General features: G+C 43.5%; 1 protein-coding gene and 1 long non-coding RNA gene across 6 annotated transcripts in view; one reads left to right on the forward strand and one right to left on the reverse strand.

Annotated features, from left to right (window-relative positions):
* ELMO1 (engulfment and cell motility 1) overlaps positions 1 to 25533 on the forward strand; it is a 783505-nt gene that overhangs the window by 133889 nt on the left and 624083 nt on the right. The window contains exon 1 of one of the 5 annotated variants that reach the window (XM_059933595.1): positions 5135 to 5175. The exons of the other annotated variants lie outside the window; for them this stretch is intronic. The gene's annotated coding sequence lies outside the window, so the exon portion shown is untranslated. Of the gene's footprint in view, positions 1 to 5134; positions 5176 to 25533 lie in introns of those variants that run through there. 5 annotated transcript variants of the gene reach the window in all.
* LOC132371880 (uncharacterized) overlaps positions 12546 to 25533 on the reverse strand; it is an 83406-nt gene continuing 70418 nt past the window's right edge. Inside the window, exons 4-5 of the long non-coding RNA XR_009505002.1 lie at positions 23067 to 23127; positions 12546 to 12646 (exon numbers count right to left, since the gene is read on the reverse strand). This is a non-coding gene — a long non-coding RNA (uncharacterized LOC132371880). The remainder of the gene's footprint in view (positions 12647 to 23066; positions 23128 to 25533) is intronic.

Here is a 25533-nt window from a genome sequence, read left to right on the forward strand (position 1 = left end):
GATTCATCTGCATTGAAACCCCTTAAGAATTTTGATGGGTTGAACCAAAACAGAATAATGAAATGCACCCTTCTAGGCAGGAAGGCAGAAGCAGACATAACAGATAATTTCTCTGTGTTATTTGGCCTTTATGGAAAGGACCATGATGAGCTTCTAGAAAATGCATTATTGATGTGATGTAATAAGGTGAGCTATCTTTCTTCTTTTCAAATAATGACTTATTTTATATTAACCGTGGTATGAAACATTGCCACTAAAGTTGTTTTTCAGCACAAGTGAATTGTATTTGATCTCATACCCTGCCTTTTCCATCTATTTCAATAACTCTCATGTTTCATCAATGAAGCTTTATTCATGTCATTATTCCATTTCTAGTTCAGCATGGATGCAATGGATTCAAGAAATTTTTCTTGCCTGAATCATACCCTTTGTTCCCTACATTTAGTTTTCTTTGGTTTCTGAGTGATTCTTGGTCAATTCACGCTTACCTTCATATTTCATTTCCTTCTACAAAAAACCTTTAACTGTGCTACAGTTGAGAAAACAGATGTTTGCCAATAATTAAATATTTTTTTTAGAAGGGCAGCTGCCTCTGCTTAATGTCTTGAAAAATATTAAAATCCACAGCCCTGTTCTTTTACTGCATGTGCGTATCTCAATTGCATGCAAGATTGTTATTGGAGCACCAGGGCAAACAAACTCAAAATCCAAATAAAGGGATTTTTATTTAGAATATCAACTTGGAGGAGAAAAGCTAATTAGGGCTTGATATAAATTTTACAAATCCAAATTACACAAACATTAATGTTCTTCCCCAGCTACATTTGATAATGATGTATTTGTTGTCTACTTAGCATTCAGTTGGCACGAACTCATAAATATATACATAGTGAGCGAATATCCATTTTCTTCCTTCCCATGATGGAAAGTCTTTTGTGTGCCAGGCACTCTGCTAGACAGAGTGTCTGTTCTCTCAGAGCTCATGGTCTCAGAGGAAGATGAAATCACACTGATGAGTGTATAATTACAAGCCAAGGTGAGTGCCCTGAAGACAAGGAGCATGGTCACAGGAGCTTCTCTGGGGTGAGACAGTCCACTGGTACACCTTCCAAACCTCTACACTGTGGTCCCTGGTAAATCTGTGAAATGTCTGCCCTGCCTGTGCTTACGCTGAAACATTTTCCCTGCCAAATGCTTGAGGCAAAAAACTTGATAGACCTGACCTGGCCAGAATTTTAAAATTCAGTTAGAAAGTCTTCTGCTTCTGCGGTTGATACTGCAATGCATCTTATTTAAAGATTTTTAAAATTTTTTAATTTTTTTAAAAAAAAATTTATTTATTTATTTATTTTTGGCTGCATTGGGTCTTTTGTTGCTGCACGTGGGCTTTTTCTAGCTGCAGCGAGCAGGGGCTACTGTTCGTTGCAGTGCACAGGCTTCTCATTGCGGTAGCTTCTCTTGTTGCGGAGCACAGGCTCTAGGTGCACGGGCTCAGTAGTTGTGGCTCCCGGGCTCTAGAGCGCAGGCTCAGTAGTTGTGGCGCACGGGCTTAGTTGCTCTGCAGCATGTGGCATCTTCCCGGAGCAGGGCTCGAACCTGTGTCCCCTGCATTGGCAGGCAGATTCTTAACCACTGCACCACCAGGGAAGTCCCTTATCTTCAGATTTGAAATGAGAAATTTCATCCAGGTGGCTGCCCACCTACCAAGGCTTTATTTAGAATGTTTGGTTTAAAGAGTATCTGCAGCAAAGAAGGGCCTGGAACAAGCACCAGAGTTAAATCCACTGTGGCAATGGCCAGGCAACGTGGTAGTGCTCGGCAGCATGCACAGTGTTGCCTGGACCACTCTGTCTCGCTTCACCATTGCTCACAAACTCCCTTTGCATCCCATGCACACACACACACACACACACACAACACTTACATCAAGTGCGTACTATTAATTAGAATCATTAGGAAAAGATTGACAAAGCAAGAGGTGCTTGAGTCCATCCAGGATAACTGAAACCCAGGGAAGGAACTGAATGAGAAGAGTGAAAAATTGGCCTTTTGGCAAATACACACGGTCAAGGTAAACACTGTATCTGGGAATGATTGACTGGGCTCCTGGTTAAGTGGGTTCATGTTAGACAGTTGACGACTTCACACGGGGTAAGTATTATCTGACCAAGCTGCAGCAAAACACAGCTCAGAAAGTTAAGTCTGTCAGCAGAGAAGGGAGGGGAAGAGGGACGGAGGGACAGCCCAGTCCTCAGGGTTATTTCATTTCTCTTTGAATGTTCAGTTTCAGATTTGAACCCAAGTCTCTCTGACCTCAAAGCTCTACATTTTCTGCTAAAGTGTAAGCATACAAGAAAATCCCCATTTCCAAAAGTCAGCCCTCCACATGAACTCAGTTCATGCTGATTTCAAAAAGCAGAGGAAGTTTTAATGGTTTCCCATGACACGATGAAAACACCCAAACTCCCAGAAAGGCTTTCACAGCCTCCCACCCAACAGCTCGACTACTGATCTGATCTTACTTTCCACTTCCAGGAACAGCTCTAGTCTGCAGCATTTCATGTTGTTGGCTGTCTCCCTCTGGACGTCCCTTTCCCACCCACCAAAGTCCTTTGTGTTCTTTGTGTCCCTGCTCCTACCATCCCACCTGCTGTAGGAGGGCTTCCCAATTCCCTTCCCAATGCTTGTCACTCTCCCTGGACTTCTGTCACCTGTCTCATGTCTGAGGTTATCTTCAGCCATCTGTGCATCTCTCTACAGACCCAGCACAATGCAGAGCACAGAACTGGCTTCCAATAAATATCAGTTACATTGAATTTAAAGATGATGGGTCTGTAACTTTATTTGCAGCTAACCTTAATATCCTCTGGAGGTTTCTCCTGGAAAAATGGGAAAATCACATTTCAATGATTAACACAAAATTCAAAGGCAGCAAACCCAGCATGGCTGTCTTGTAAGTGGCTCCTGTTACTTCTGGTACCTGATTAAGAACTTGCCTGCCCGACCAGATTATGTGTTTATGTTAGACCCAATTTGGAGGATGAAATGATGCTGGATAGAAAAAGTCCCATTGATTTTCTTTCATGTGCCTCAGCTCAGCAGCTGTGCCTGGGTGCCAGCCATGTCCAGTGTAACAATAACCAGAGGCCTGGGTGTTTTGAGGTGAGCTATGGGCTTGAAAGGCACGTTACAGGGTCCTCAGTGTTTGCTCTGGGAGATGCACCTGCTTAGATGCCATTTGAACTACCAGTTTCTTGATACATTGTCCTTGTACAGCTCCAGCAGACCCCAGGGGGCTGTCTGCACAGCCCTCAGGTTGATGGCTAGCAGACCTACCCTGCAGGACTCTAGAAATGCGGTGCCTTTGTCTTCCTTAATTGGCACAGAGGAGATTCCATCCTCCTGGGAAGACCACAGGGCGACAGAGAGCAGCGTGGTAAAGAAAGCATCCCGCCCATTGAAATGATACCTATTTATTCCATGAGCACTTACACCCAAAAGGAAACAAACATAAAATTACAAAGTAGTTTATGCCTTTCTCCTTATTCATTATTTCCAACATTATTCTTCACAGCCACATGCTGCCTTCCTTTAAAAGGCACCAAAACACTTCTCAGATGTTGTCTGGACACAAACATCCTGAACAAAAGAGCAGAGGCTGCTGAGGGTCATATCCTGTCCCTGCTTCAACAGGCTTCTCTAAGTTCAGCATCATTTGAACATGAGGAAGAAAAAAAATGGTAAAGAGAGGAGGTAGACTGGACAGACAGGCAGATATAAGGACCTGACAGAGACAGCCAGAAAGAAAGACAGAGAAGAGATAGACACGGGGAGAGAAAGTGTGGGTCCAAGACAGCCTTCACCCAAGTGAGTGCCAGGGGCTGTGCTGGGCTCAGTGGCATCCAAGACCTTTTTTTTTCTCCCAAGCACCACTGCCTCTGCTCCCCTGCTACACTTCCCTCACTCTTCCCTCCCCTAAAACACATCGGCCCTCTAAGATTCGGGATGCCCAAGTTGGACCCAGCCTGGGATGGTAGTGACAAGGAGACGCTCCACAGAGTAACAGAGTAAGAAACAGACTCAAGAAAAGAGAACATGAGAAAATAGCCATGGGGAGAAGAAAAGGAAGAGAGAGAGAGACAGGGTGATGCTGAGACAAGGATGAATCTCTCTGGGAAGCCATTTTCACATTACAAAGTAAACCTGCTGGGAGCGGGCATGGGGAAGGTGTGGGAGGGTTATCTCCCGACGTTGCTTCACCTACGCTGGGGCTAGACTCCCTGAGAGGTGCGGTGGGGGCCTTTTCTCTGTCCCTTGCTTTGTAACTAAGATGCCAACCACCCGTGATTTCCAAGTTCCTCAGCTTTTAGGGCTGACCCTGCCTTTTAATATTTAAGTGACAGTGGCTTATATTTAGGAAATATATGCTTCAGCCTATAGAGTTCAACTGTCATGATGCCCTGCAACTTATATGCCAATGGCTCCTCCAAAAATAAGGTGAATAATAAAAATTTAAAACATACATAGAAAAAGAGAAATAAAGCAATTGTGGCTAAATATTAATAATCCTTGACTCCATGTAGTGGGCTTAAGGAAGTCAGAGTGCTATCCTTTCAACATTTCAGGATGTTGAAACTTTTCGTTTAATATAAAAGGTTGAAATATCTTTTAAAAATAATAAAAAGCAAGAAAAAAGTTCATGAAGGCCCTTGCCCAGTGAGTGGGAAATTGCCGCACTTCCACATTTCTCCCAGGCATTGCTTGCTGTGACTTCCTGCACCTGCCAAATCCTCTCATCATTCTCTCCTCAGGTTTGCTGATGCTCGCTTCTCTACACCTGACACAGACCAGACATGGAATATGACCCCTTCTTCCTTGATTCCCACAAAACTCCCTACACAAGGCAAGTGTGTGCAATCACTTTGACCAAAGATCCTGGGGCAATGGTTGGGGGCAGGACTTACGTTACAGAGCATCAAAAGAATACATGAAAATGGAATATTTTTCTTTTTTAAATTAATTTTTATTGGAGTGTCGTTGCTTTACAATGTTGTGTTAGTTTCTTGCTGTACAGCAAAGTGAATCAGTCATATATATACATATATCCACTATTTTTTGGATTTCCTTCCCATTTAGGTCACACAGAGCATTGAGTAGAGTTCCCTGTGCTATACGGTAAGTTCTCATTGGTTATCTATTTTATACACAGTAGTGTATATATGTCAGTCCCAATCTCCCAATTCATCCCACCTTCCTTCCCCCCTTGGTAACCATAAGTTTGTTCTCTACATCTGTGACTCTGTTTCTGCTTTGCAAATAAGTTAGTCTCTATCATTTTCCTAGATTCCACATATAAGCGATATTATACAATATTTGATTTTCTTTCTGACTTAACTTCCCTCTGTATGACAATCTCTAGGTCCATCCACGTCTCTGCAAATGGCACTATTTCGTTCCTTTTTTAATGCTGAGTAATATTCCATTGTATATATGTACCACATCTTCTTTATCCATTCCTCTGTTGATGGACATTTAGGTTGCTTCTGTGTCTTGGCTATTGTAAATAGTGCTGCAGTGAACATCAGGGTGCATGCATCCTTTCAAATTAAGGTTTTCTCTGGATATATGCCTAGGAGTGGGATTGCTGGGTGATATGGTAGCTTTATTTTAAGTTTTGTAAGGAACCTCCATACTGTTCTCCATAGTGGCTGTACCAATTTACATTCCCACCAACATGCAAGAGGGTTCCCTTTTCTCCACACCCTCTCCAGCATTTATTGTTTGTAGATTTTTTGATGATGGCCATTCTGACCGGTGTGAGGTGATACCTCATTGTAGTTTTGATTTGCATTTCTCTAATAATTAGTGATGTTGAACATCTTTTCATGTGTTTGTTGGCCATCTGTATGTCTTCTTTGGAAAAATGTCTATTTAGGTCTTCCACCCAAAAAATGGAATATTTTTCAATCAAACTTATAAACACCATTTTCCTTTATGGTTTTAAAATGAGTAATGCACTTTAACATCCTACTCTTGAAGTCATATTTTCAATAAAGTAAGATAACTGAAAGGTGGCCATTGCTGTTTCTAGAAGTCACCTGGCCAGTCCTACCACCAGGAGGGCCAGCCTAAGGTTTTTTGCTGCTTTTCTTTTCTCCTCAAGGCCCAGCCTCCCATCATGCACTCAGCTGATTCCCTTTCCTCCTCCACCCCCTCCCTCTCTCTGTCCACACAAACTCTGAATTCAACTCAATTTCTCATGCAAAGCCACTCAGTTCTCTCTATATTCTGTCCCTGCCTTCAAACGCTGTGTCTATCTGAGTGGTAGGAGGGAGAGCTACACTCAGTAGAGCCACAGATCTATTAATTCATTTGGTTAAGCAAAAAATCATTTGCCCCCAAGAGCAATCATGTTAGCAGAGGGCAAAAGCATAGATGCAGTGTTTGTTTAAATAGCAATTAGAAAAATTGTTGCTACCCTGAACTGTGGCTTCACCAAAGAACCCTTTTTTTTTTTTAAGAACCCTATTTAAAATGTGGCAAACACTCAGTAGCAATTTGTATGGGAACTTTGTCTATTTGGCCTGCTGCAGAAAGGCAGTCCTCTTTAAAATGAGCTATAAGAATGCTACTGTCATCGTATCTTCCTGGGTCACTAGCCGGCGACAGGACAATTGAGACAATGTAAAGAAGACTACCCCCACCCCCTTTTCCCAGCCCAGTGATCTGCCCAACCATCATTGGTATTCTTGACTCAGCCCTCCCACAACAGCTCTATTCAGTCTCTTCAATTCTGTTCAGACTTTTTGACCTGGATCTCAACTCCTTTTGGGGGCCTTACTTTGTACTTCCTATGCCAGGGTCCTGGACCTGTTCTGAATCTACCCTGATCCTGGAAAATCTGCTTTCTGTGCCTTGTCCCCACTCCATCTAATCTGTTTGGCTTCATATGAGCAGGATTCAGTGACCTCTGCTATATCATTTTTGCCAGTCCCAATTTCCAAAGGTCACATGAAAACCTTGCGGAACATCATCCTTTCCCTGTCATTTCTTCCTCCAATATCCCAACTCCCGCAAGACGTTTCTTCCCAGAGGCTTATTCCAATCCTCCACTTTGAGTGGAGTGCACTCTCTGCCTTGCTTCTGGAACTTTGGACCATCAGAAGGAACCATGGAAATATTACTGGTCTAAGACCAGCCAAGTGCCTCTTTGTTCTGAACAAGAGCATGTTGGAGTCGTTTGCTTGCATTAAAATGGAAATTTCAGGACAATAAGAAGTAGAAACTTGTTCAAGGTCTCACTCTCCAATCCCCTATTAATTGAAGTACCAGGTGATATTTAAATAGCACCTGCACTCCTGGATAAAGGAGGGCTTCTTCAGCTGCAGACCTGCAGGGAGCCCCAAGCAGTGGGTGATGGCCCTCAAAGCAACCAAAATGCTGTGAGCAACCAGCATGACCCTTTCCAGGGCAGGGTAGCCATCTCTACCCTCTTGCTATTGCATCCAGGCCCAAAGGTATGATCATAACTTATCTTACCAGATTTGGGACAATATGGGGTAAATATCATTCTAATTTTGGTAGAAACATAAAAGCAAGTAAGCATGGTTTCTAAATAGATGGAATTTTAGTCTAGGGTTTGCAAAAGTTACATTCGCCTTCATTGTAATTGTAATTGCCTACAGAGTGGCAAGTAGAACTCCTTGTTCCTTTCCTAAAAATCTGCAACTAATAGCCTCAGCCTGTTAATCCTGTTTCTCATAATTGGGAAACACTATCTGATGGACTCAGGGGTCTCCTGTAACAACCACATGCCAGCAAGTGGTACTGTTCTGAGAAGAACATCTGCCTTCCTTGAGGACCACACACCCTGGTCCTCTTACAGGTGGACACACATACTCTGCCTCAGTGACTAGTCTGGGGTTGGCAACATCTTCATCCTGGGCAATCAGAGCCCTGCCCGTGGAATTGTGTAACTTGAGCTCACCCGAGACAGCCCTTTCCACTGTGGAGGGAAGATTGGGAATATGTGAGTCCAGAGCCATCAGCTGCTCCTGGGCCTACTGCCTGCCCCAAGCTCACCTGCAGGAGGAGAGAAGGAACCTGACACAAACAAGAGAAGCAGAGGTGAGGGACACCGAGGGGGCCCAAGGTTCCAGTGACAAAAGTCCTTAGAAAAGCCGTGGGTACAGCCTTCCTGAGGCTCTGTTTTTAGGTTGTGGTTTTTTTCTGATATTGGTTTTGACTTTCTGAACTACCCTGATCCCTCCAATGTATCTTTTTATGCTTAGATGAATCTATTTGGTTTTCTAATACCTGGAACTCAAAGAATCCTAATTACCAAATGGCCAATTATTTATCTTGATAATTGATATAATTACTATGTGCCAGGAATTGTGTGAGGCCTTGAGGAAATGCATGTAAGTAGGATGGCTTCTCCTCTTAAGAGTACTCACCTTCCAGGGGAAGCCGCAGCTGGATAGCACTCCTTTCTCTGAGTTCCTGGATTTATCTGGGTGTCAACGACCCTTTCTGAGGATACTTTAGCACGCTGTCTCCACAGGAGCAGCAATGGCCCTTTTTCCATTTTATATTCCTACTATCTAGTGCAATCATAAAGACCCTCTGAATATTTGTTATGGGAATAAGTGAAATGCAATAATAATAACAACAAAGATGTTTTATAGCTTTCAAAGCCCTTTCAGATAAATTATATCAAATACCCAGAATATCCATGGGATCTTTATAGTAGAAAGTTGATGTTTATCAGCATCACAGCCAACTAAAAACATCCCGTAAGACCTTCAGCTTCCTTCCCTTTTCTTATCTAATCTTAATCTGGCTTTCTAAGGAGGCCTTCTTACTGGGAAAAGAATGAGCTAATGACCGAGAGCAGGGGAGGAAGGGTGATAAAAACATCTGGTTAACTTGGTTGCATTTCCTGAGGATAAAATTAATTGGTTTCTGTGGAAGATGGATCTCAGGGCCTCAGGTACCTAACAACCTGATCCTCCAGTGGTGACCTAGGAAGCAAAGTTCAGGATCTGCAAAGCTGAGGCCCCGACACCTCATTCACTCTTTCATTCAACAAGTTCTATTGAGTGCCAATTATGTATCAAGCATTACGGCAATTGTTGTGACTCTCCCCACTCTCCGGAGTTTACAGCCTAGTACAGTGGTTCTCAAACTGACTTGTACCTTGGAATCACCAGGAGAGCTGATACCTGAATCCCACCCCCAGAGATTGTAATTTCTTTAGTCTGGGGTGTGATCTGGACATCTGGAGTTTTCAGATGTCCCCAGGTGATTCTAAATGTGCCACCAAGGCTGAGAACCACTGGTCTAGGGGAAGAGAAAGATGCATAAGCAGGGAATTACTAGCAAGATTTAAGCACATGATGCAATGGGGCCACGTGAGACCCTCTCTGCCCAGGCTTGGAAGACCCTGAGAGGCTTCCCGGAGGAGGCAATAGAGGCCTAAGGGGCCATGAGGACTGGCCAGGTGATGATGTTGGGAAGATGGGAGAAGAGTATTCTGAGCAAAAAGAACAGTAAATGTCATAAGAAAGTGCCCTGAAGAGAGAGAGCAAGCCTGGTGTATTAGATGAGAATAGAAAATGGCTTTACAGCAAAAGGAGAGATAGGCAGTGATAAAAATTGAGCTTGAAAAGGTGAGCAAAGGTCAAAACACAAAAATGGAAGTTTTGGGAAGTAATTCGGAAGGCAATGGGGATACGTGACAAGGTGTGCCCCAGGAGAATGAAAGCATCAGCTGTGTTAGAGCCAGAACCCTCATTCATCGGAATAACTCTGATGGCCACACCTGTAAATAGGACCAGCCTGGTGGCAGCATGTTAATGTGGCTTTGTAATTGTGTTAATGATTTATCCTCTCTTAAAAATCTTGTCTATACCTAGTCATTGTGTGTGATAAATTTATAGGCTTCTTTTTCTCCCCACGAGATCAAAGCCACTGCATCATCTCATTAACCTAGAGAAGATGGTGAGGTAAATGATTTCATATTAGGGAAAATTTTAAACACTTAAAGTTTAAAAGACTTGCCAAAAACTCAGTGTGATAAACTGAGAAAATGCCAAGTTCTGGGGCTGCTTTTTCTGCTGATTCTTAGGCTCTGATTTATCTGTGAGATGACATTGTGGAGAGAGAGGAACAGGTCAGCTTAGAGCATTTCTGAAGAGCAGGGCAGCACCGAGCTTCAAGCTAACCCGCATTTAGAAAAATATCAGAGGGGAACGAAATTGCTTTTTGCTCAGAGAAACTCTTCCAGTTTCAGTTCCAGGGGAAATAGTTAATTCATGAACTGAGCTGTGAGAGAAATGAATGCACTGGTTCCCAGAGGAAAAGGGATCTGGCCGTCTTGCCAACTGCTAATACAAATTTTAGGCTATTTTACATTTGCCCTGAATGCTAGATGAGCTAGCTAGATGTTGCTTATCTAAAGCTTAAAACACTTTGGACTGGATTTGACGGGTAGATTTTTGCTAACTCAGTCACAACACGATGAGGTTGGCCCATTTATTTGGTTTCAAATCGGTCGACGGTGTTTCCCAACAAACTGCCAGCTCCTGTAGGCCCCCATCTGATTCTCTGCTGCTCGTGCCTGAAGTTCCCTCTCAGCCTGATCACCTGAAAAAGATGGTTCAAGTTCATCTTTCAGTTCCAGCTCTGAACTCAGTCCACTGCCTGAGTTCAGACAAAGAAGTCAGAGTGTGGATTAGACCAGTGCTTCTCAAACTGTAACGCATGTACTCCCAAATCACCTGGGGATCTTGTGAAAGCGCAGACCCCGCATGCTGCATTTCTGACAAGCTCCCAAGTGGTGTCAGTGCTGCCTGTCCGTAAGCCACACCTTTTTCTCCACCTGTTCTGAAGCTCTGAGATCTCTCCTCTCAAAAGCATCTTCCCCGTCAGCCTGCTTCAGTTTCTGTTAGTAGAGCATCTGAGTCTTAAAGGCCTTTTGCCCTTCCAGAGTCTCCTTTTTAAAACGCTTTCCCTGGAGGATTAATATTTGATGCTCTGTCTCAGCTAAGAGTATCAGGGATTAGGTTTCAGTTGGTTGAAATACAAACCAAAATGGAATGAGTCAGGACTGTAGGTATTAAAGGGGCAAAAGCAGCAGGGAACAAAGAAAGGGACTCATTGATAATACATTCTTCCCCAATTAAAGGGAAACTAACAAATGAAAACCAAGCCACTCTTCTTGCCTTCAGCAGAGTTTCAAACCAGAGAATGTTACCTAGAACACGCAGGAGAGTCATAACCTTGGAGGTAAATCCCACTCTGCCCTAGGATTGGGACTTGGGGCAAACTATGTAACCTTCTGCTTTCATTTCCTAATCTGTAGAATGGAAATGACAGTACCTATTCCATCCACCCCAAGTTATTGTGAGGGTTAAATGAGATATCTAATCTTAGTTATTGCCAAGCACCTAGTATGGTGGCCCTAATAGTCACTCAAAATATAATCAAAATGTAACAACAATGCTGTTGAGGTCTGCAAAATTCAGATTAGCAGAAGAGCTCAAGAAGGACTTCAGGAATTCAATAAGCTCCAGTTTGGGATGTACAAAGGAAATACACATCATCATGTAATTTGTCCTCTTGTATCTTGTACTCCATCTCAGCTCTCCACCTGCGATGAGGTCTTCCTTGACTCCTTTTAATGATTGCTCCTATCTCATTTACTCCTAGATTCTTTTTCTAGGGAAATGCATATTCAAGAACAAAAACAGCCGGAGGAATTATTATGGATTCTTCTTGGTATACCTTACTTAATTAGAAGAAAACACTGAAAATCCATTACTTCACTTGCCATTTACTAACTGATGTTGGGCAAATAACAAACTTTCCCACCCTTGGTTTCCTGCTCTGTCGAGTGAAAGCAAGAACAGCTATCGCAGAGGGTTGTTGTGCAGCTCATATGGAATATTATTGTACATGGCCCTTCAGTCATTGAAAACTGCAGTCCGTTCTACCCCAAACCCCCTTCAGTGTCCCTTCATCCCATGTGTCAAATGGACTAGTCCCTTAGAAGCAAATAAACCAACCTAAACGTTGATTCTAACCTTATTGCTTCTTTTTTTTCCCAAACACGATATGTTCACTCCTGTTCTCTTAACCCTTCCCAAGCTGATGCTGCCCATTTCCCCCCAAACTGTAGCAGCCCAAAGAACTATTTGGAGAAGCTGAGTTAAATGTGATGTTTTAGGGATGTTCTTTTCTAACAATAGGTCTAAACAGGGCCAATTTGAATTCCTAAGGAGGTAAGCATCTCAGCCACTCAGCCTCACGGTGGGAACTGCTCATGGGAAATGGAGGTGTCAGGGACAACACTGCAGGGGACAATGGGGACCCCCCAAGAGGGGCTCTTCTTCTCCTCCCTAGGACTCAAATGGCCCCAAGCCAAGAATCCAAAACAAAATTGTCAACATATGCTTTGTTTCCCGACAAATGATGTTCAGTTTAGGCCATGATAATTTTTCTAAAATACCATTTAATATAAATTTTGTTTTTTATATGGGTTAGCAGATGGGGCCTGAAAGGTGCAGAGCAGAATGGCTGTGTGGTATGTCATAAGTCAAGTTGGTAGAGTGACAGGTTCCATGTGTCTGCATGGGGTAGGGAGCTGTTAAAAAAATAAAAAGAAAATCAAGTCAACACTTAGGTGTTATGAAGATGAAAAAAATCATAATTTAAGAATCTAGGGGTTGTTAATCTGATTTTTTTTTAAGATGGGAAATGAAGTGTTGAAATACCCCTTGGGTAGAGCACCACTTTTATCAATTCTCTCCTCCTCTTTGGGTCTCAGTTTCCTTATCCAGAAAAGGAGGCTAGTTTTGGGTCAGAGATCACAAAGAGATTTCCCTTCGTGTGCTAACTCTAACCTGTGGCAGTGGCTGCTCTGAGGACTGGCCTGAGAAGTCTGAGGCTCCAGCTGGACTCGTGTCACGATAAGTAATTATTATCTGTCATGAGTCTAGGGTAGAGCCAGTTACAGTTGTGCTAAACACTTGAACCCATGTGAATTAGATGGTTTCTGAAGTCCCTTGCATTCTTTTTTTTAAATATTTATTTATTTTCCTCTTTTTTTGGCTGTGTCGAGTCTTAGTTGTGACACATGGGATCTTCGTTGAGGCATGCGGGATCTTCTTGTTATGCATGCGGTCTCTTTGTTGTGGCGCTCGGGCCTCTCTCTAGTTGTGGCACGCAGGCTCCAGGGCACATGGGCTCTGTAGTTTGTGACAGGTGGGCTCTCTCATTGAGGCTCATGAGCTCAGTAGTTGTGGCACACAGGCTTAGTTGTGGCATGTGGGATCTTAGTTCCCCGACCAGGGATTGAACTTGCGTCCCCTGCATTGGAAGGTGGATTCTTTACCACTGGACCCCCAGGGAAGTCCCATCCCTTGCATTCTTAATAGTTATTGAGCCTAATGTGCCCACCATGGGATGAAGGGCACAGGAAGAGGAGGAGCTGCAGAGTATTAGATTGGGAGGCTCCAGAGAGAGGAGAGTCACCTACAGGTCACCTAGGAGCATAGCTTTGGTTAAAAGACACCCTGAAGTTTGGCTCCCTTTGCCACTAAATGCCACCCACAAAAATTCAAGCCCAGGCAGCAATACGTGTGACACAGAGACCAAGAAACATTTTTTTAAAAAAACAACAAAAATATAGGTCCTCACAGTTCCCTTGTTTGGCACGTAGGATGGGTTGAATGGTGGTTCCCAAAAAGATTTTTCCATTTCTTCATGCCTAGAACCTGTGAATCTTCCCTTATTTCATAAAAGGGTGTTTGCAGAAATAATTAAGTTAAAGATCTTGAGATGAAATCATCTGGGATTACTCAGGTGGGTCCTAAATCCAGCGATGAGTGTCCTTATAAGAGACAGGAGAGGTGACACAGGAAGAGGAGGAGGGATTGTGGCCATGGAGGCAGAGGTTGGAGATGCAGGCCAAGGAGGCCAAGGAGGGCTGACAGCCACCAGCAGCTGGAAGAGGCAGGGGAGGATCCTCCCCTGGTCCCCAGAAAATAAACATGAGAAAATAAACGTCTGTTGTTATAAGCCACCAAGTTTCAGGTCATTTTTACAACAGCCTCAGGAAACTAATACAGCAGCCTATTGGACTAACGGTGGGCACAGAATGGCTCAGGCTGGCCGGAGGAAGAGTCAGCGTCATGGGTTCTGCAGAGGACACTGGCCCAGGTCCCCACCATTCCTTCCAGCCTCCCCTGCCCTTCATACTCTCTGCCTGACACAGGATCATTTCTGCAGCCCAAGCAAGGAGCCCATGCCCGGATTCCTCTGGGCCTCCACTCAACTGCACCACCTTAGCCTTCAGATGGCCTCATGCAGGCCACCCTCAAGCCCACCTTGACCTCAGCCAAGTTCTATAGTCTAACTCAGCTATAAACTTAATAATTCAGGTAATTCTAGTTGCACAGAACGCTCCTGGCTCTGTTGGAGAACATACTCTCGAGATAGACTGCCTCCCCTTTATTACCCAAATGACAGCTTATGACTGCATGCACAAATACCACCAAAGCTCGGCCAGCATTTGCCAGCTGAAAATGGAGCAAAAGAGGAACTCAAACGTGATCAACCTCCCTGAAACAGTGTTTGATAAGGAAACGTTACTCTCCAATTTGCAATAAATAATGGGCAAAGGGACCATTTCTGAAATTTCATCTTGATAACCTCAGAATTTCAATCTACAGGAAGGAACAGCAATTCACAGTAATAACAAGTAGACCAAATCATGAATTTCTTTTGCTGTTATTGCCCCTGCCTTACCTTTTTCTAATGATGGGTATTGCTGGGCATACTGAGGAAATCTGAATTTCACTATATAGCAAGCCCCTCTCCCTCCCCTGAAACTTACACACACTACGCCCACTTCTCATTTCATTCCACAGCCACTTACTAGACCTCTCTAGGAAAAACAGAGCCAGCTGTCCTGTGAGCTCTCCCTCCCCACCCCTGTCACAGCTTGTGGCAAGGGACTAATGTGGCTCAAATCTCTTGTTTTATTATGAGAGTTGTGGTGAGGAAAACCCAGGCCACGGATTCTATTTACTATATATTGCTATAATACCATATATTATTATAGCTTACTATTTACCATCTGTGTGACATAGAGCATTTATTTGACGTCTGGGAAACACTGGTTTCTCATCTATGGGGAAGGAATAATAATAGTTTTCTTGCATGATTACAGTGAGAATCAACATACTTAATTCTGGGCCTGGCACATCTAAAGTCCTCAGGAAATATTCGTTACTGTGATTCCCATTGCTATTATTGTGATTGCTGTCTTTACTACCCTCCCCCAAAGATACATAATCCCCTACCTCCCTCCAACCAGGTCTGCTTGCCTCCATGTTTGCTCATATGATGACTGAGGGAGGGATGCAGACCATGGAAGAAATGGAAGCACAGACTTGGAGCCCGCTGGATCAGAAGGGGTCCGAGCCATTCCAAGACTAGGAGATGCATCTGTGTACCAACCTCTTTGATTAACTCTCTTTCATATTCTGTACACAGAGTCCTCATTAGACACTTTTGCTTCAGAAATCACAGCAGCCTAACTGACACTTGGTTTTATCTCCCAAATCACCAACCTGTGTATGAAATATGCATCACCCCAAGAAACCATTTTGCTTTGTGTATGATTAGACACGTTACTCCAGAATTGCCCAGTGCAGACAGCCCAGGCTGCTTTGGCCCCTCCCTTCCACCTGGGATGGCCCTGCCAGTCACCTTTGGCCAAGCACAGAGGGAAGGGCTTCTGTTTCTGTCCCCACCAACCTGGTCTTTGTCCACCAAAAACTCCAGCCTCATCCCCCTTGGGGTGCCGGCTCTATGCAGCACTTTAAACTGTGGTACATCCCACTGCACCCCCTTTACCGCCTCAGCTCTGACTCTTCCCCTCAACCTGCCCACCGCTGCCCTCACCTCTCCATTTAGCCATGCTCTTCTGTACCTGTACACACCTGGCTCTTGACCAAAATGCAGGTTATTGACATTGCCTCGGACCTCCTTAGGCAAAGTTCAACCTTCCTGATTGTTCCCACCAATGTTCTCCAGCTCTGTTGTAAGTGGGAGCTGGGAAGTGCGCCTGGTCATCCAGGCAATGCTCCAAATCGCCCTGCAGTGTCCTCACCCGAATCAAAGGTCTCCCTTTCGCTGTACAATCTATCAGCCTCGAAGTTTACCTGATGGACTTATGTAAATGACTGTGAGAAAGCAAAGGCTCTCCCTTCGGGACTGGTAACCTAACAGGCAGGCATTCCTCAGGGTCCTCTGTTGGCCAAAACATTGGGAACCTTTGTACCCTTTTCAAAAATGAGTTATTTAAACAAAAGTCAGTCAGTGCATTAGTTTGCTAGGGCTGCCATAACAAAGTATCACAAACTGAGTAGCTTAAACAACAGAAATTTATTATCTCAGTGTTCTGGAGGCCAGAAGTCTGAAATCAAGATGTCAGCAGGGTTGCTGCCTTCTGAGGGCTGTGAGGGACAATCTGTCCCACGCCTCTCCTCCAGCTTGTGCTACCCTCAGGATCTCTTCGCCTTGTAGGTGGCTTTCTACCTGTGTCTTCACATCATCTTCCTTCTGTACATATCTGTCTGTGTGTCCAAATTTCCACATTTTATAAGGACACCAGTCATATTGGATTATGGACCGCCCTAATGACCTCATCTTAATCTGATCATCTGCAAAGACCCTATTTCCAAATAAGGTCACATTCACAGGCCCTGGGGGCTAGGACTCCAACACATTTTGGAGGGGACACAACTTAACCCATAACTTAGGCACAGTGTATCCTTATTTATATCAAGGATTCATTCCCGAAAACCTCATATGATATAAAGCTTTCATAATTAATTTTTTTTTTAAATTATTTATTTGTTTATTTTTGGCTGTGTTGGGTCTTCGTTTCTGTGCTAGGGCTTTCTCCAGTTGCGGCAAGCGGGGACCACTCTTCATCACGGTGCGCGGGCCTCTCACTATGGCGGCCTCTCTTGTTGCGGAGCACAGGCTCCAGATGCGCAGGCTCAGTAGTTGTGGCTCACGGGCCCAGTTGCTCCGCGGCATGTGGGATCTTCCCAGACCAGGGCTCGAACCCGTGTCCCCTGCATTAGCAGGCAGATTCTCAACCGCTGCGCCACCAGGGAAGCCCCATAATTAATTTTTCTAAAGGAAAAACAATAGTTGAGGGCAAGGTGGAGGGACAATTATCTCAAGATGTATTTATCATGTTGTTCTTTAATATTTCTTTTTTTCTTTTCTCAGTCTCTTCATTAATATTTTCCTTTGGGGACTCACTGAATTTATTGCCTGGCCTATCCCAGTGGTCACTTGGCTCGTGTAATGGCATTTTATGTAAATTTCACTGCAAAGTTACTGATTTTCAGACCTGATTTTCAGCACTTGCACAAGCAATGTGACAGTGACATCTTGGATGATACAGTTATGTGATACAGAAATTTTTAAATGTTTAAGTAGCAATGAATATTAAAATAACAGCACAAAAGGGATCAAAACCCCTTGCAGAAATTCTGGTGCATGCAAACCTGAGGGTGATCCACAGCCCTCTGACAGGGAAAGCAGGGTATTTCTATTAAGCAGCTGAAGTGACACTGTCGCCTGGCAATAGTGTGAACACAGGATGCAATTCATACAGGCCCCCTGCTTTGAAATTGTGAGAATTTTTATTTTATTGAAGTATAGTTGGTTTACGATGCTGTGCCAGTCTCTGCTGTACAGCAAAGTGACTCAGTTTTACACATATAGACATTCTTTTTAAAATATTCTTTTCCATTATGGTTTATCCCAAGAGATTGGATATAGTTCCCTGTAGGGGAACTACAGTAGGGCCTTGTTGTTTATCCATTCCAAAGGTAATCATTTGTGTGAATTTGTTTTTAATTTGAGGAATTTATAGCTTTTCTAAATTTCAAATTTGAGTAACCAGTTGAGACCTTGTTATTACTTCCAGGTCACGCTGTTTCAACTTCACATAGTTCAAATTTGCATTAAGTGCCACTGAACTGTGTAATAAGCATCTTTCCTTTAGCAGGAAGAATCATAGAATAAAACTACCCAGAGGAAACCAGACAGATGGAAGCCGCATGTCTAGTCACAGACGCCAGCTTCGTGTAGATCAGGAAGAAGTGGGTTTAGACATGTCTCATGGTTTTAAATTATTTATTCCCCAGTTCCTTCTGCCTAGCTCTGAAGTCTACTAACAAAAGAAATATTACCTTTATTGTATGTTCTTTTGTCTTCCCCATCTCCAGCTGCCAAAATAAGCCTGTCATTTCTTGGTATAATTGCTAAGCTCCTACAGCAAAATGACCTAAAGGTGACATGAGGCAGTTAGCACTCAGCAGTGTCCTGCTGCGGGTGCCCTCATATCAGGAGTCCTGAGACTCAGCTTTTAATTCAGACTTGGCTCTGCCATCAACAAGTGATACTTCTTGGGACAATTTGTCTGGGTTTCCATGTCTTCATAGTAATTGGTTTTGTGCATTTTTGTTAAAGTGATGGAATGACAAAGGCAACACAGGAGATGCACGACTATCCTCTCTTAGGGAGAAATATGGCTCGTGAGAAGGGGATATCAAATCATGAGCCCTCTCTTCTCCCCACTAAAACCATGATTCTCCCGAGTCCCCAGGTGGTGCTGAGGTTTCATGGGCCATGGAGAACCCCTTGGGCCCTTCCCACCGCTTTTGCTACGTTCTCATTATGAATGGCCACACACCACCGGCCCCCAAGCTTTAGTCTGCACCTTCACCCAGACCTTGTGGGAAAGAAGAGGCTATCTCGGCAGTGTTGTGCTGATCCTGACTTTAACTGCCCCACAGGTCTTGGATGAGCCCATCCTTGGGCTCTTGGATAGAAGGGCCTCAGGTAGACACAGCGTACATTTTTCTGACTAAGAACACATGATTTGTTTCACAAGAGATTTGTGAATTTTCAAATAATCTAAAAAATATGACAATCAAATCATATTTACTTAAGCCTCTAATTAATTGCCTTGACCAAAAAAGAACAAAATTACATTAAATTCATCTAGCCAAGGAAATCAGAGTGGGACCCATGACCACTCACTTCTCCCTTATTAGTGAGAAACAGGAATCCTCTCCCCCGCCCCAACCAATCTCTATTGCTGATTCCACAGTCCAGCCCATTTCTTCTTTCCAAAATCCTTTTCTCTCTATGTAAAGAAAGACATTAATTTTCAGCCTCATGGAAAGATAAACAAAAGGAAGACTGCATCTTGTCCCAGTCTTTAGGAATTTCAATGTAAAAATGCGTTCCATTTGTAGAACAAAGGCTTGTTATTTTCACCCCATCTTCAGGAATGGTGATTCCCGGAAAGGTCTGGAATTTTAACTTTTGGTTTCATGCTTGACATCTGGATGGGTTTGTTTATGTGTGATTGTTTCTCATCTTGGGAAGGCGGGAGTGGCGAGAGAAAGGCATTAAATACTCAACTCTTGCCTGCCCACCAGCGCTGGCAGCAACTGGTGTCAATAAAGATAGTGGAAAATGAACTGCGATTCCAACATCTGTGAACCAGGTCTCCCTTGGAGCTGACGTGCAAGCTGGAGACAGGTAGACGGCGCCTTGCCTCTTCAGGCTGCAGTGGGGCAGAATAACTTCTTAGGGGAGGTAAACAGGCTTCCCAGGCTTGAATATCATTCTACTCATTTTCTTCTGGAAACAGTGCTCCGAAAAAGGTTGACGAAGACGTCAGGATACCCAGTTATTTTAGAGCCATTTGGCAATTTTTTCTGTAGTCGTCCAAAAGGTCATTAGACCTGCCAACAGCCGATGTTGCATGCCAACTTGTTTGCAGGAGAACCCAATTATCGCACACAAAAACCCTCCGGTCACAGATCAGTTTGCTCGCCTGCCAGCTTTCAGAAAAGAGAAGGAAACAGATGTTCCTCATGCTCTGACTTCAACAGGCCTCCAACCAATCCCTCCAGCAGCAGAGACCTGATCTCAGCCCAGTGGGCACCTTTGAACCAAAGTCCTGCGTCCCCTCTGGCATCTGGTCTACCCCACCCCCTCTGCCCCCAGCCTCCCAGGCCCAGTCAGTGCTCAGAGGGGCCAGGTCTCTTCTAACTTGTTTTCCTTTTTTAAAACAGAGAAGTGATTTTTTTTCAGGTTTTGAAAATAGCCAAGAGCTGCAGTGCTAACTCTCAAGGTGAACTTGGCCGAAAGGAGGCGTAGTTGTGGACTCTGTGACCTGCCAGCTTGAGTGACAGGATGTTTACAGTCATTAGGAGACTCTAAGAATTGAAGGCCTCTGTAGATTTCTTGGTTTTTTTGAATGCTTAAAAATACAGTGATTTTTTTTAAAGGGCATCATTTGGAATCATCTATCTCATGCTTCCTAATCTGTATATTTAAACTTTTATGTCATTTATCAATACAATAGAGGCACTAATGATGAATAATTATGAGTGTGGAACTGTAAAAGTTCAGAATATGTAGTCATTTACAGAGGCAGCGCAGCACAGTGGTCAAGGCACAGACTCTGGAGCCAGCCTGCATTTGAACCCTGGCTGTGTGACCTTGGACAACTGACAACCTCTCTGAGCCTCTCTTCCCTTTTGTAAAAAGCACATGAGAAAGATCCTTCTTCATATGATTTTTGTGAGGATTAGAACAGTGGTGAATAGGTGAGAGCTAATGGTATTTACAATTTTTTGGAAGCACAAATTTGAATCATGTGTGCCATGGGATTGACATGCAATAGCTTATCCCCTGACCTGAGAGACAGGGTATTGTAGATCAGTGAGGAAAGAATGAATACATTAATAATGATGCTGGGAGAGTTGGTGACCCCCATGGGAAGGCAATGAAAATAGAGCCCTGCTTCCCTACTTTCGTACACAAAAATCAATTATAGACAGAAATAAATTAAGGACTTAAACATGAAAGGTAAAACTTTAAATTTTTTGGAAGAAAACATAAGAGAATATCATTTTGTCCTTAGAGTAGGAGACTTTTTTTAAAGACAAAAATAGGTGAAACTATTTTTGAAAGCTATTAATAAATTCAACTACATTAAAATTAAGCACTTCTGCTCATTAAGATACCATAAAATATTGAAAAGATAGGCACAACCTGGGAAAAGAGATTTGTAACACATTTAACTGACAAAAGATTCATGTCCAGAATAAAAGAATGCCCATAAGTCAAGAAGGAAAAAGCAAACAACCTAACAAAAAATTATCAAAAGATCTGAACAGGTATTTCACAGAAGAGAAGACAGGAAAGTTAATGAACATATGAAAGTATACTCAATACTGTTAGAAGACAAGGCAAGACAATGCAAGTTAAAATCGCAGTAAAATGCTATTTCACACCTACCAAGTTGATAAAACACGAAGCATGGCTAGAGGGCAATGATCAGGGACTCAGATGCACTGGGAGTGGGAAGTGCGTGGGTATAACCATCTTGTAACACAATTAGGTATTGGCAAGTAGAGTTGAAAACCCACAGCCCTACAGCCTAAGTCCACTCCTGAGAGTGGATCCCCAAATTTGCTGCATGTCACAATCACCTGGCATGCTTTTAGAAATCCTGTGCCCAGGCTGCACCCAGATTAATTTAAATAAGAATGTCTGGGGGTGAGACCAAGGCATCAGTATTTTTTAAAACAGCCAGATGATTCCCATGTGCAGCCAAGCTCTCCAGCCAAGGGTACCCCCTGCCTATGACCTTCGGCTGCTCCTCAGAGGATGCTGAAGAGGAAGAGGCCCAGGTTTGATGAGACACCTGGAAGGCTGCAAGCATGGTGAGCAAAATCCCACACAAGCTTCCCTTCCACAGGCACTGCCTGCAGGAGAGGGGTCCTGTCCACTCTGGATTTCTACCTCTTGTGCCACATAAAAAGCAAAGTCCTTCAGCAGCCCATCTGGCCCAAGGCACAGCCATGACCTCTTGCCCTACACCAATTGGGTAGCTGTGCTCAAACTGTACAGCTGAGGATGGGGCTTTCTGCGCTGTGGAGCTGAAGGCTGGGGAGGAGTGGCGGGACTCCCAGGAGGTGGAGCTTTAGTCAGAGGTCTCTAAATTGGGGGCTGCCAGAGGACTGTCGCTGATGTTCCCTTTTACAACATCCATATCGCTGTAGGGTGACTGCTCGAACGAGGCAGGCCTCCGCCGCAAATAAGAGCTTCCTCATTATTTTGTAATAGTTGATATAAAAAATTGCGATTGAATTTGAAATGCAGTTGCATCATCAGGGGATTTTTCAACCTAACGTTTGTCAATGAAAGAAAAGGAAGAGCTCTTTGATTCTTTAAGTATCCTTCTTGAATTGTTATTACATGGTTTTAAAATTTTTATTCCTAACCTTGAGAGTAATGGATTTTGTCCATGAAGACTATCAAAAATTTAAAGAGATCATCATTTAAAATCTTGATCAAAATTGCATGTAGCAGGCTTCCCTGGTGGCGCAGTGGTTGAGAATCTGCCTGCCAATGCAGGGGACACGGGTTCGAGCCCTGGTCTGGAAAGATCCCACATGACGCAGAGCAACGAAGCCCGTGCGCCACAACTATTGAGCCTGCGCGTCTGGAGCCTGTGCTCCGCAGCAAGAGAGGCCGCGACAGTGAGAGGCCCACGCACCGCAATGAAGAGTGGCCCCCGCTTGCCACAACTAGAGACAGCCCTCGCACAGAAACGAAGACCCAACACAGCCAAAAATAAATTAAAAAAAAAAAAAAAGAACTACGGAGCAGGACAAGCTTCACACATCTCTCAAATTATTTTAAAAAAAATTGCATGTAACTATTTCATGCATAAAACCTGATTTTTTAGAAAAGTACGTTCAAGGAGGAAATCTCAAGTTTCTTTTTTTAAAAAATGTGAAGAGTCTATATAGAAGTGTTATACTTTTTCCTAACATAATTATGTAATATTAAAAAAATCATTTTCTTAACATAATTATGAAACATAAAAATAGTTCTTTTTCACCCGTACCTATAGAGATGCCCCCAAATCCCCTGCAGCTTACCCCAATATGCAGAACAAATACCATCTTTTTCAATGCACCATGACGGCTCGGGAAGCATGGCCTTAAAGAGAAATTTTGCATGAAAAGTATGTAAGAATGTATTTTATAGCAGCATTCTTTATAATAGTAAACAAACAGAAAACCACCCAACAGATCGACAACAGAATGGATAAATGGTGGCGTGCTCATTCAATGGAATAGGACACAGTAGGGGATATCAGTGAACTACAGCAACATGTCACCATGAAGCAATCTCAAAAGCTTTATATTAAGCAAGGGGAAAAAAGCAAGTCACAGAAGAAAATGTACAAAGTTCAAAAATAGGCAAAACCAAACAATAAATTTGGGTGAGAGGGGATTAGTGATTTTTTTAAGGGAAAATACAGCCATTCACTCATTCAAGTCCACTCGAACCTTGACACTTGCTGTTTTTTCTGCCTGGAATAATTTCCCCAGAGAGTGATTTGGTTTTTCCAAAATAAGGCACTACCTTATCTGTGAGGTCTTCCCAGATCAGCTGATAGAAGATTGTACAAGAGAACATGCAGCGCAGGGGGCGTGCGCACACACAGACACACACACACATCCATCCAGACATACCCCTGCCATGATACACATCATGTATCACACAAAGATACACATCATGTGCACACTCCAACCCACCTTATTTGACTTCATAGAATTCAACACCTGGCATATAGATTTATTTGTTTACTGTCTGTCCTTCCCACCCAAGGGAGCAGAAACTTATTTTGTTCACTACTATCTCTCCAGCACCTAGAACGGTGGTTGGCACATACTAGGAATTCAATAAAAATCATTGGATACAAATGGGGATTTATTTAGCAGTTACTTTATTCAGGCTACCAAAATTCTAGTGCAGGTACAAGATTTAAAGTCACCAACTTGGGTAGGTAAAAATGAAACTATTTTGCAATAATTGCATTTTATTTTGTTCTCAGCCCCCACTTTTCACTGGTTGAGAGAATCTAGAACTTTCCATTTCGAGGTAAACCGTTCTTTTCTGGATTTTTCCTCTGGCTCTCCTTCGGATAAATGGTCAATATAACATTTTACCCCACTCCGCATCCCTCTGCCTGGAGGTGAGCTTAGTTCCTGGGGCATGGAAGTTTACAGTGCAGTGTGAGGGGCCAGTCTTCTCCTCCGTATGGGCCCATCACAGGCTGACATCTATGACAGTGTTCTTGTCCTGCTGGATCTTTGTTCACAGGCATAGCTGACCCCACTGCAGCCAAACTGCTGAAATAACAGAGTCGAAGCTTTCCTGTCTGCCTTGAGCATCCTCCTCTACCAATGAATCTCACTTGACTGAATATCCCTGAAGAGGTGAAACAAGCTCTTCCATCATACTGAATTCTTCCCCAATCTCTAAAAACTCAAAAAAAATGTTCTACCCAAATCTTGGCTCTGGCTCTATTACCAGAAGTTTTCAAAATCCTTGACTCTCTTCAGAACCTTGACTGATCTGAATCTACCATCTCCCAGAGCAATGGATGATTCAATGGGTGAGTGATCTGGGGACAACAAGCAAATTGAGGAAAGGAGGAACATCTGCTGTTCCCTTGGAATCTTATCTTACCGAAGCAGAACCCGTGGCACCACAAGACCTTAGCAAATGGTTTTACAAGTTTAAATGATGCTTTATTTACATAATCCTTTGGGAAATCTGCAGAGGTATTTTTTTTCTTTTCAACAGATGTTCACTACCTGCAACTCCCTCTTTTTGTTTTTAATGTAGCAATTTTTTTTAAAAGTATTTGTTTATTTATTTATTTATGGCTGTGTTGGGTCTTCGTTTCTGTGCGAGGGCTTTCTCTAGTTGCGGCGAGCGGGGGCCACTCTTCATCGTGGTGCGCGGGCCTCTCACTATCGCGGCCTCTCTTGTTGCGGAGCACAGGCTCCAGACGCGCAGGCTCAGTAATTGTGGCTCATGGGCCCAGCTGCTCCGTGGCGCGTGGGATCTTCCCAGACCAGGGCTCGAACCCGTGTCCCCTGCATTGGCAGGCAGATTCTCAACCACTGCGCCACCAGGGAAGCCCTTAATGTAGCAATTTTTGATGGAAATATTTTTACAGGATATTTCACACCTTCCAAATTTATTCAATTTACAATCCAGAAGATAATGACCTGATTTTCAAAAGAAGGTTATCTCCTCAAGAATATTGATTATTATCCCATGCTACTCAGTAGCCCTGGGAGCTGTCATGGGTGAGAGAAATGGGCAGGGTAGCTTGGCTTTCACTACATCCTGGCTCATCTGCTCTTTCTTCCATCAGCTGCTCTCAAGGGCGCTAGCCTGTCAGTCAGAAGTGATGCTCATCACCCTTTCTGTCTATAGCAGGTTGGCCTTGCTTCTCCAGGTATGGTCCTTGGACCAGCAGCATTAGCATCGCCTAGGAGCTTTTAGAAATGTAGAATCTTGGGCCCCTTCCCAGACCTACTGAAG

The sequence above is a fragment of the Balaenoptera ricei genome, chromosome 9, assembly GCF_028023285.1.
Source record: "Balaenoptera ricei isolate mBalRic1 chromosome 9, mBalRic1.hap2, whole genome shotgun sequence".
Taxonomy (NCBI): Eukaryota; Metazoa; Chordata; class Mammalia; order Artiodactyla; family Balaenopteridae; genus Balaenoptera; species Balaenoptera ricei.